The following is a 12589-nucleotide window of genomic DNA, read 5'->3' on the forward strand; positions in this document are numbered from 1 at the left end:
CCTTACTCGATTTCAGTCTGATTCCAGTTACAAACAGGTATGATTTTGATTACCTACTCGATTTCTGTTCTAGGATTTGAACGGCTAGGTTTAAAAACTACTTGATTTCTGCTCTAGGGTTTGGTTGGATCTTACTTTTGTATTGACAACTTGGTTCATCATGAGAAGTTTTAGAGCCTTTGAATGGTTCTATGTGCTGAGTCTTTTTCAAGTTTGTTATATACATATGATTATAGAAGTAAGAGGCAACCATCATGTATTTTTATAATATTCAAAGTTAGGCAGATGATGATTATGGTTAAAGATATTATGATTTTTTAGCAAATTGGATATGATTCATAGAAACTTATTGATTAAAAGTTAATTTGTAATTACCGTATATCCGATTGAGGCGTTTAATATATTTTCGGAAAGCTTGTCACGTCTATTTTTACTGTTTTTGATCATCATCATCGTCATCATCATCATCGTACTCAGTATATCCCACCAATAGCAATGCTATGGTAGGGTCTGAGGAGGGTAAGATGTAGACAGCCTTACCTCTATCCCATAGGGATAGAGAGGCTGCTTCCGGTGAGACACCCGGCTCGATAGTAGTTTTGAATCAAGCCTTGGACATAAGACACATAACACTCAATCATCGGGACACCGGCTGATTGGTGCATGTGCCCTTGTCTTTCGGCTATCAACGCCACCACATGATGCCTGATTAACCTTCCGCCACTTTTAACGTTATTTTCACGTGATTAGTAAAATAACGTCAAAATTAGTGCAATTTTACTTTTGCCCACCTAAGGGTTCACACATATATACATTATATGTGCGCACCGCAAGCAGGGCGTAATTTTTACTGTTTTTGATCATCATCATCATCATCATCATCGTACTCAGTATATCCCACCAATAGCAATGCTATGGTAATTTTTACTGTTTTTGATCATAAGAATCGAAAAAGGACATTTAGGTGGGTTAAAATCATCTTGAACAACTGCTGTACATATGGGCCAAGGTAAGTGAATTTACACTTATTTTGTAAGTTTTTTATTTAGAACTTGGAATACGACTTATTTAACTTGTTGACGATGGTGGTGACGCGACGCTTTTGATCCATGAAGGGGTTAAAGCGGAGGAGGAGTTTGCGAAAAATGGGAAGTTACCAGATCCTGGAGCGAGTGATAACCCGGAGTTCCAGATCGTGTTGTCGATTATTAAAGACGGGTTAGCAAATGACCCGAAGAAAATAAGATGAAAGATAGGTTGGTTGGTGTATCTGAGGAGACTACCACTGGTGTTAAGAGGTTGTACCAGATGCAGGCTAATGGTACATTGTTGTGTCCTGCTATTAATGTTAATGACTCAGTCACCAAGACCAAGGTATAACTAATATTACAAATCACATAAATGTTGATAATATGTTTGATTTAACTGATAATTTGTAGGAGTTGAGATATTGATTGATCCTAGTTTTTCTCAATTTTTACATGTTAAGTGTATTTATCAAAGGAATAAAGGGTGGCGGTTCGAGCAGGAATTGTTTCTGTATTAGTCAACACGTTGACTGATTCGGGTGGTTCGATGGCTGATGAAGCTTTGACTATTCTTTCAATTTTTGCTAGTCATCAAGAAGCTAAAGCTGCTATGTTAAGTGCTTGCATTATTCCTAATTTGGTTCAACATATGACATCTGGCAATTCAAGAAACAAAGAAAATGCTATTTCGATTTTGCTCTCGTTTTGTAAAAGAGATGATGAGAATCTCGGTTTGGGTTGCATGTATGAAGACATTGGTTCAGAACGAAGACGTTGGTTTTGTTGTATATAACTTTCATTTTTAAACTATATTTGTGGTATTGTGATTTTTTTTTGTATATTTGAAACATTTTTGTATATTGTTTTCATTTTTAGGTGTATATATATATGTGTATATTAGGTTTCAGTGAAAATAGAAGCAAAAAAAAATTGATAGTTCATTTTGCACGAAATAGTTCAGAGGGGTATAATAGTCATTCTCGATAGTCATTTAGACGTCCAACCAAACAATACTTACTGGTTCAGCACTTACTGGCTCAGAGACTATTAATCATTCAGCACCTGCCAAATAGCCCCTTAGTACCATATCAGTCGTCGGTGGTGGGTATGACGCTCTTAATGGACAATGAAGTCAAAATTAAGGACATGGTTTAGGCAATGTGTAGTGGGCGATAAATGGGGGCTAAAAGGGGCGATTTTTGTGGAGCACACAGCCCCCTGGGCGAATTGGGGCGGGGGCGGGATGTTTTTGTCGCCGGAAGGAGGGGGGAATATATTATTATTTTATGCATATGTGTGTGTAATCTGTTATATATACATATATAAATATATTATTATATTAGTATTTGTAGCCCCTACACCATTACACCCAAAAACAAATTCCTACCATTTGCTGACTGGACGCCACACGACGCAAAACGTCCCATATTGTATCCACTACGCATAGCCTTTGGGTGTTTATTATTATTTTGTCTGAGTGGCATTTGGAATTGGAATAATGAGTTCGTGGTGGCGGGAATTGTTTTGGAATTCCCGCCTATGTTAATTTCCAGTAAGCCGCTCTAAAACACTGATTTGATTTGATTTGGTTCATTCCGCCCCTAGTTCCTATTCTCCCTATAAAACACCCACCTTCAATCCCTAAAACCATTCACTTATGATAATGGGGACGCCCACTTTATTAGAATCCCAACAAGCTCAAGCTGCTGCCTCTGCCTCCAAATCAACAGGTCACTCCATGCATTTTCAGTTTCATTTCATTAACTCATTCTCTGTTTTCTTGTAAAGGCGTTTCGCAAGACAACCTAGTTTTGTACTTTATTACTTTTTTTTCCCTTTAGCTTCATTAACCGCAATTGATGCTTTTGGATCCCACATATTCAAGGAAAATACACTTTTTGGACGGGATTATTTTGAAAAAAAAGTTTGGTGTTGATGTTAATTTCCATTTAGATTGCTGTAATCTTCAATTAAACACCACATTTACGATAAATACAACAAGACTCTATAAAGTGTAATGTGAAATTGGATTGTAGATAGATGTTGATCTAATTTATTTAAGTATTTTGTTTTAAAGTGTTATGCTTATTTAACTGCTCAACCTTATTGTATTAAATCATACTCTAGCTATTGAGTCGTAATATCAAGGGTGGTTTAATTCACAAAATATTGTTTCCTTACGCCCTTATTGTGTCTAACTTATTTTCTCGATTGCAGAAATGAAGAAAAAGGGAAAACAAGCAAAATCAAAACCGGAGCCCGCTACCAAGACCAAACAAAAACGAGAAAGACCAGTCAACGCTGAGGACACCACTGCTGTAAAGAAAATGCCAAAACGAGCTGCCTCGTGTGCCAATTTTAAAACCAAACCGGTCCGTTTATCAGACAAGTCTTCAACAATTGAAGCCAAAAAAGTCCACGTAGTAGAAGAAGAAATAGCAGCCCTGAGTTTCGTACCGGGCCCAGATGACCCGAGGCCCAATAGACGATTAACTGATTTTATCTTCCATGATGCTGACGGAAAACCGCAGCCTGTTGAAATGCTGGAAGTCGATGACTTATTCATCTCGGGCCTCATATTACCATTAGAAAAAACATCTGAAAAAGAAAAGGAAACGGGTGTTCAGTGTGATGGGTTTGGTCGTATTGAGACTTGGTCAATATCGGGCTATGAAGATGGGTCACCCGTTATCTGGGTTTCAACTGATCATGCTGATTATGACTGTGTTAAACCCGCAACAAGCTACAAGAAACTATATGATCTTTTTTATGAAAAGGCGCGAGTGTGTGTTGAAGTGTATAAACGCTTGTCAAAATCTTCCGGTGGGAACCCGGATATGAGTTTAGACGAGTTACTTGCCTCGCTTGTTCGGTCAATGAGCGGCAGTAAAAACTTCCCGCACGGTGGGTCGATTCGGGACTTGATTATCTCATGGGGCGTGTTTATTTACGAACAGCTTGCCGGGTTGGATGACACGCCGAACAGTACGGATAAACCGTTTGTTGAATTATCTTCGCTTGTTGCGTTAAAAGATGAAAGCGAGAAAAGTTCAGAGTTTGCCGGGGTGAATATTAGCAGGCCGGCGAATGCACCTTTGAAGATTGGGGATGGAGGAAAGGTCAAAGAGTCAAACGGGTCTAAGGTAGCCGATGAAGATGAAGACATGAAACTGGCTCGGGTTTTACAAGAAAACGAGAACTGGCAATTGATGAGACTGAAGAAGCGACAGCGGGCCGCCACGCCATCAAGCAAGTTATACATTCAGATTAATGAAGACGAGATAGCAAATGACTATCCGCTTCCTGCTTATTATAAAACCGGGGTTGAAGAAATGGATGAATATCTACTTTTTGATTACAATGACGGGTTCAATAGTATTGACCCTGATGACCTTCCGAAAAGCCTGCTGAACAACTGGTCACTATATAACTGTGACTCGAGGTTGATTTCTTTGGAGCTTCTTCCTATGAAGCCTTGTGAAGATATTGATGTCACGGTTTTTGGATCGGGGGTGATGAGAACGGATGATGGAAGTGGATTCTGTTTTGACGATGACCCAAGTAGTGGTTCGGGTTCTTCAACCGCTGCGCAAAATGAAGACGGGATTCCTATTTATTTGAGTGCTATAAAGGAGTGGAAAATTGAATTTGGGTCATCGATGGTTTTCATTTCGATTCGAACTGATATGGCCTGGTGAGTTTTTCTTATTTGTAGAGTATCTAGAGGTCACAAGTTTGATCCATATAATGAATGGGCTGTGTTTCGTTTCACATGAGCTTAAAAAGAAACTGGTTGGATGTGTTTTGAGAGTCACCAAAGGTGTACTTTTTATCCATAAACCTCCAAAACCAAAACCATTTATTAGAGCACTTTTCTTATTTTTAAGCTGTATAAAACTTTAAAGTCTTTATGTTTTTAAAAATTTTATGGGCTTTGTGGGTATGGTTTGTTTTTAATTTATTTTTTCTGATCTGTTTCTTATTTTTAAGCAGTATAAGTTTTTATGTTTTTAAAATTTTTATGGGATTTGTGGGTATGGTTTGTTTTTAATTTATATTTTCTGATCTGATATATATATTTTTTCTAATTTAATTTGCTTTTTCTTCTTGAGCTTTTTAGGTTGTATGTAGAGCTTAATGGGCTGCACATGATAAAACTTTGAAGTTAATATTATTTGTGTTGTTTTTGTTCCTGGTCTGGTATTTTTTATTTGTATATTTGTTTCTGATTTGATTTGTTTCTTGTGCTTTTTTGACTGTACATAAAGCCTTTTTTGTTTATAAGCAAAAAACTCTCACAGATAGAACCAATATATTTTACATAAGTAAACTTTCTGAAATTCTTTTATTCACCTTGTTCTTAGTCTTCAAGGATTACAATGAGTAAACATTATCTATAATCAATTTAACTAGACATGTTCTTAGTATTCTTGTGTATAATGTTTATTCTAGGTATAGGCTTGGAAAGCCAGCAAAGCAATATGCCCCATGGTACCAAACCGTTCTCAAAACCGCAAGGCTTGCAATTGCAATAATCACATTGCTAAAGGAGCAAACACGTGCATCAAAGTTATCATTTACCGAAGTCATAAAACGACTATCAGAATTTGACAAAAACCACCCTGCTCACATATCCTCAAATCCCTTGTTTGTGGAACGATACGTGGTCGTTCATGGGCAAATTATCTTACAACAGTTTGCAGAATTTCCTGATGTCACAATCCAGAAATCTGCCTTTGTGTCGGGTCTTGAGGCTAAAATGGAAGAAAGACATCATACTAAATGGACGGTTAAGAAAAAGAAGATTGAAGTGAAACAAGCGAATATGAACCCGAGAGCCGCAATGGGCCCTGTTGTTTCAAAACGGAAGGCGATGCCTGCTACAACTACATGGTTTATTAACAGGATTTGGGGTGAGTTTTACTCACATTACTCGCCTGAAGAGGTTAACGTGGGTGCTGATTCGGTTGATGTGAAGAAAAATGAAGAAGATGAAACTGAAGAAAATGAGCAGGAAGATGAAGAGCCTGAACCTGAAGAGGAAAACACCACGGTTCCTTTACCGGAGCCCGAGAAACCACAATCAGCATCAAAGGAAAAGAAAACCCGTGGATCAAAAACTGACATCAAATGGGTTGGGAAAGTGTTTGGGAAGACCGCTGATGGGAAGGTTCTTTATAAAGAGGCGGTTATTCGGGGTGAGGTGGTTGCTTTAGGTGATTCGGTTCTGGTTGAATCTTCGGATTCAGAGGAAGATTCTATGTATTATGTCGAGTACTTGTTTGAAGACTCTAATTCCCGAAAATTTGTTCACGGGAGATTGATGTTACGGGGCTGTGAAACCGTTCTTGGGAACATAGCAAACGAGCGGGAAGTGTTTTTGACTAATGATTGCAAGGATTCCGAGCTTGATGATGTTATTAAAACGGTGATTGTGGAAATCAGAACACCGCTGTGGGGCCACGAGCATCGAAAGGCAAATGCCAATTTTGATAAAATGGATAGAGCAAAGGCGGAAGATAGGAAGAATAAAGGTCTCGCGGTTGAGTATTATTGTAAGAGTTTGTATTGGCCTCAAAAAGGTGCTTTCTTTTCACTGCAAACTAATAAACTGGGGCTCGGGGATGGCACTTGTTATTCGTGTAAGGTCATGGAAGATGAAAAGAAAGCTGAGGTTTTTGAGGTGAATGAGTCGAAGACAGGTTTTACATACCTGGGAACTGAGTATGGTGTTAATGATTTTGTTTATGTGGGCCCTCATTTCTTTGACTCGGATGAACGAGGTAATGGAACTCATAAGAGTGGTAGGAATGTCGGGCTAAAAGCATATGTTGTTTGTCAGTTGGTGCAGATTGAATCTTCTAAGGATTCAAAACGGGTTGACCCTGAGTCGATGACAATCCAAGTTAGAAGATTTTACCGGCCTGAGGATTTGTCTGCAGATAAAGCATACCGGTCTGACATTCAAGAGGTAATGTTTAAATTCCCTTATAATATTAGTTCAGTTTTCCTGTTGAAATGGTCAGGGCTGCTAAACAGGTTGTGCTTGCGGGTTGACGGGCTGAACTTGAAAATTTTACACGACCTGAACAGAACATTGTGTCTTACATGTGAAAATTTACACGATCTGTTTAACCTGACAAAAAGTTATTTTTATATACATATCAATGCTTAACTTTAAGTTTACATTTTGTTCTTATTTTTTTGTAGCATGTACTTTTAAACTATGCTACAAAAACCCAAATATTTTAAACTCGGGTATAAAACCCTAATATTTTAAGATATTACCTAAAACACATTTAAAAAAATAGTAAGTAAATAAATGAGTTAAACATATAAACTTGTGAATCTGTCGGTTTACATGAACACTCTTTTTAATAAACATGAATGCGGGTTCACCATGAAACTGACCCTATCCTGTTATATTTCCAGGTATATTACAGTGAAGAAACACATAAGTTGTCAGTGTCAGCATTAGAGGGGAAATGTGATGTTAGAAGGAAAAACGACCTTTCTTCTTTTGACAGCACTTATATAGTTGATCACGTGTTCTTCTGTGAACGTCTTTATGACCCGGATAAAGGATCTCTCAAACAGGTAGTTTCACTAATCTACTCTACAATTAGAGGTGCCAAATTGGCTGTTTGGGTAACAGTTTAAACACGTTGACTTGGGTAGACCCAAAACACTTTTTTTTCCAAAAGCATTATTTTTTTTTTCTTTCTAAAAACTACTTGGTTTGACATTTAAACTTCTGAACTTTTGCAGCTACCTGTCAATATTAAACTTAGTCCCCTAAAGAAAACTTTGTTAACGAGGCTGCAATTAGAAAAAGAAAAGGAAAGGGTAAAGAAGGAGAAAGTGATATGCATATGACTGACAGCCAAAAAGCTTCCGCTTCAAAAAACCAATTACCTACATTAGATATTTTTGCTGGTTGTGGTGGTTTATCTGAGGGCTTACAAAAAGCTGGTAACTAAATTTATTTTATTTTTTCATGAGTTGTTTATTTTGGATATCTACTGACAGCGTTTACTTATAGGTGCGTCAGTCACCAAATGGGCAATTGAATATGAAGAACCCGCTGGCGATGCGTTTAAGCTAAATCACCCTGACGCGTTGGCATTTGTGCATAATTGCAATGTCATACTGAGGTTATAGTTCTACACTTTTTTGTTCACTCGTTTTCTTTTCCAAAATTAAATAAATTGAAGCATTTATTTTAAATTTATTTACATTTTCAGAGCTATTATGACTGCATGTGGGGACACTGATGATTGTATATCAACCACTGAGGCCGAAGAAATGGCTGCAAAACTTGATGAAGAGGAGATTAAAAATCTGCCTCGACCTGGGCAGGTGGATTTCATCAATGGTGGCCCGCCATGTCAGGTACTAATTTAACACCTTATTATCTTTAACATTTTAGAATCTAATAAAATATATAGATGATGGACACAATCTATATAAGACATACGTGACATCTAAATTTTGTACAGGGGTTTTCTGGTATGAACCGGTTCAATCAAAGTACATGGAGCAAAGTTCAATGTGAAATGATACTGGCATTTTTGTCATTTGCTGAGTATTTTCGTCCTAAATATTTCTTGTTGGAAAATGTGAGGAACTTTGTGTCGTTTAACAAGGGGCAAACGTTTCGTTTAGCTCTTGCTTCGTTGCTTGAAATGGGTTATCAGGTACTTAGTTCTGCCTTTTCATATATTCTATCCAAATATTTGTGTCTAATTATAAGAAATGTAATGTATTGGGGGGGGGGGGGTAAATGAGCTCGTCTTTTAATAATTAGACCATCCACACTAAGAGATTTTTATAGGGTGTTTTTAGGTGCTTGCCCACATCACTCATTTTTATCTATTGTGGGTGTAGTTTTTGGCTTTCATTGATGTTTTTCCACAAGAACAACAGAAAACATGACTTTTTGCAAGCGGGGGGTCAAGAGGTGTTTTTGGGTGGAAAAGGTGGTGATAATTTGGCAATGTTTTTAGGTGTTTTTCGGATATCTTATTGGGTGGGTTTTTGGTGTTTTTAAAGAATAATATTCATATGATGTGACAGCTGACTAGACATGTTTTTTGATGTTTTTGAGAGTCATTATTGTGGATGCTCTTATGATTGTATATACAGCTTGAATCAATCTTGCTTGTGAGCTGCCTGAAAATAAAGCCCTCTTACGTAATAAATAAGATAATATATAAAATTAGTATAAAAATAATTATTAAATATCTAAAGATATATTATACTAGATATCAAGATATATGTAAAAATGTATTTTTATAGTAATAATCAAGTTTAAAAAACCTACAAATATATATAAAGTAAATAATAGGCTAAGCTCAAGGTCTCTCAAGTTAAACAAGCCAAACTCAAGCCTAGTAAGGCTCGGTTTCGCTCTCATCTCCAGTACATAGTATGTTAATTGGTGATCACACGGTTAGCCAACAATATTTTATATATGTTAATTAAATTGTAGGTGAGGTTTGGAATTCTGGAGGCTGGTGCTTTTGGTGTATCTCAATCACGCAAACGGGCCTTCATATGGGCTGCTTCTCCTGAAGAAATCCTACCTGAGTGGCCCGAACCAATGCATGTATTCGCAAGCCCAGAACTTAAAGTCACACTGAACCGCAACACACAATATGCTGCTGTTAGAAGTACTGCAAGTGGGGCCCCATTCCGTTCAATAACCGTCAGAGACACAATTGGTGACCTCCCTGCTGTTGGGAACGGAGCTTCTGCCACAACAATAGAGGTACATGTTAATTTTTGAGAGATGTTTAATATATATATCACTAGAAACTCTCAAATTGTCATATACCCCTAGAAAATTTCCTGTTTTTCTTATATACTCTTAGATTTAGAAACTTACTTATATACCCAAATCAAATATATACCCACATTGGCTTATTTCAACTAAAAGAATTTAGAATATCTTGGTTCTACCCTTAATTTTCTTAAAAACTTTATAATTTCTTTTTCTTTTTATTTTACCTTTTCTCTCAAAAAGTCACATATTAATGAGGTTCGGTGGAATGAAAATTCCAACATACGTGAACTGAGCTCAGTTAATGAGGTTGTTTGGAAAAAAGTTTTTTCAAGATAATTGTTTTTGATTGTTTTGAATATAATTGTATTCTTTGAAACCCATAGTTTTTAAAATTGTAGATGCACGTTCTTAGAATTTCGCTAGCAAATAAAGTTATGTATTTTTAGAAAGTTAATTTCTCGTTGTAAATGTGCGCAGTACAAAAACGAGCCTATATCTTGGTTTCAAAAGAGGATCCGAGGAGACACATGTGTTCTAATGGATCATATATCAAAAGAAATGAACGAGTTGAATGTGATTAGATGCCAAAGAATTCCTAAATGCCCTGGTGCTGACTGGAGAGACCTCCCTGCTGAAAAGGTACTAACTAATATTTAACCAACAATTTATCATTTGAATTACGGGTGGGCATGGGTTGGTTTTGGGGGCAAAACTGTGACCGAACAGAAATTTTGCTTTTTATGTAAACACAAAACCAAACTGTTTGTTTTTGTTTGGGTTTGGTTGTTTGGTTTTCCAGTTACAAATCGTTTTTTTTTTGGTTTCATGCACACCCAATTAAAATGGCATTTGAGTCATTGCTCAATGTTTGAAATAATATCTGATCATTTTCATTTGTTTTTGCAGGTTAAGTTGTCAACTGGTCAAATGGTTGATCTTATACCATGGTGTTTACCAAACACCGCCAAAAGGCATAACCAATGGAAGGGTTTGTTTGGAAGGCTTGACTGGGAGGGAAATTTTCCTACTTCTATAACCGACCCCCAGCCAATGGGTAAGGTTGGAATGTGCTTTCACCCCGACCAGGATCGAATTCTAACTGTTCGTGAGTGTGCTCGATCTCAGGTATATAATTATCTTAATAAATACGCAAATGCTTAGTGTTTTCTTTTAAAAATGAGTTAATTTTAAAAGGCTTGCCGATAAATGGGTTGTTATTTATGGGTTTCTCTCTTGCAAAAATGAGTCTTCGGTTTCCATCACGTTTGTTACGGTAGCTGACGTCAACCAAACAAAAAACCACAATATTGACGTTTGGTCGGCTTCCGTTAATTCGTTATGTTACTAGAGCTAAGAAAACAAAAGTAAAACAAAAAAAATATGTAATTGACAAGTATGGTGCCGCCAATTGGCCCAATCAAAGCTTAGCGGCACCAAACCTGTCAATTGTATTATATAGAGTTAAGTGCCATTTTAGTACCCGTGGTTTGATCAACTACGTAACTTTAGTACCTATTTTTTATTTTGTGCAAATGGTTACCTCAGTTTCAAAAAACTTGTATTTTTAGTACTTTTTTTCTAACCCCGTTTATTTTTTCCGTTAAGTCAGAGATAATTTTGTAACTTCGTTATTTTTTTTGTTTTTTTCTTTTCTTTTAAACGCTTATATCTTATAAACCCTAAATCCCCAAATTAAAATATCAAAATCCAAATCCTAAATCCCCAAATATCATAAAAATTCAAACTCTATGTTGATACGAAGAAAGGGTTTGGGGATTTAGGATTTGGATTTTAGTGTTATGATTGGGGATTTGGGGTTTACAAGATATAAGCGTTTAAAAGAAGAGAGAAAATCAAAGAAAATAACAAAGTTACTAAATTATCGTTGACTTAACGGAAAAATAGACGGGGTTAGAAAAAAAGTACTAAAAATGCAAGTTTTTTGAAACTGAGGTAGCCAGTTGCACAAAATAAAGAATAGGCACTAAAGTTGCGTAGTTGACCAAACCACATGTACTAAAATGGCACTTAACTCTATTATATAATAATAATATGTAATTTTGAAAGACAATGTATCAAATTTGTAATATTGGTACATCACATGATACTAAATCTCAGGGTTTTTTTCTTTTAAATAACTGGTTATTTTTAAGAGGCTTGATGAAAAATGGGTCAGTTTTTGTTTTTGATTATAGGCTAGTCTTTTACAAAGAAAAGGGTTATTTTTGTAATTTATCTAATATATTAAGGGTATTTCCCGCTTGAAAACTATTGTACTAACCATGTAATATAGGTAAACCACAACTGTGTAATCAATTCTTTCTTTTATTATATGCTGTAGGGTTTCCCGGACGGGTATAAGTTCTCTGGTAACATTCAACATAAGCACAAGCAGATTGGAAATGCGGTCCCTCCTCCATTAGCATATGCATTGGGTCGAAAGCTCAAGGAAGCAGTGGAAGCAAAGTTGAAACAGTCGGGCAATCGAGTCTAACCGGGCTCCTTATGCTTTAGTATTAGGACTTGTTTTCAAGTGCTTTACTACTATTTGTCAAACTATAGTGCATGGTTGAATGTATGTGTAGAGTGGTGATCTGAGATAGTTAAGTTGCTTCCTAGTATGTACTCATGGATTTTGGTTAAAGTGAATCGAAAACCTTGATGAAATGTTTAGTCTTTTGAAGAAATACTAAGTCTAACTTGATATGGTTAAATCTAATCTCACCTAGATAGATAAGACTGAGCTTATGAGTTCAGCTTACTATTTTACCGATTA

At 36.5% G+C, this 12589-nt stretch overlaps 1 pseudogene across 1 annotated transcript; it reads left to right on the top strand.

Moving 5' to 3' along the window:
* The first annotated feature begins 2693 nt into the window (after positions 1–2693).
* On the top strand, positions 2694–12349 carry LOC143599525 (DNA (cytosine-5)-methyltransferase 1B-like; annotated as a pseudogene). Its single transcript, XR_013147305.1, has 12 exons — positions 2694–2758; positions 3246–4722; positions 5481–6999; positions 7461–7625; positions 7797–8000; positions 8071–8182; positions 8273–8420; positions 8528–8725; positions 9520–9798; positions 10291–10452; positions 10720–10938; positions 12155–12349. The product of XR_013147305.1 is annotated as a DNA (cytosine-5)-methyltransferase 1B-like (transcript).
* Positions 12350–12589: the final 240 nt, after the last annotated feature.

This window comes from Bidens hawaiensis, unplaced genomic scaffold (assembly GCF_021521415.1).
Source record: "Bidens hawaiensis isolate Kalapana, Puna unplaced genomic scaffold, B.hawaiensis_p1.1 tig00052306_1, whole genome shotgun sequence".
NCBI classification, from domain to species: domain Eukaryota; kingdom Viridiplantae; phylum Streptophyta; class Magnoliopsida; order Asterales; family Asteraceae; genus Bidens; species Bidens hawaiensis.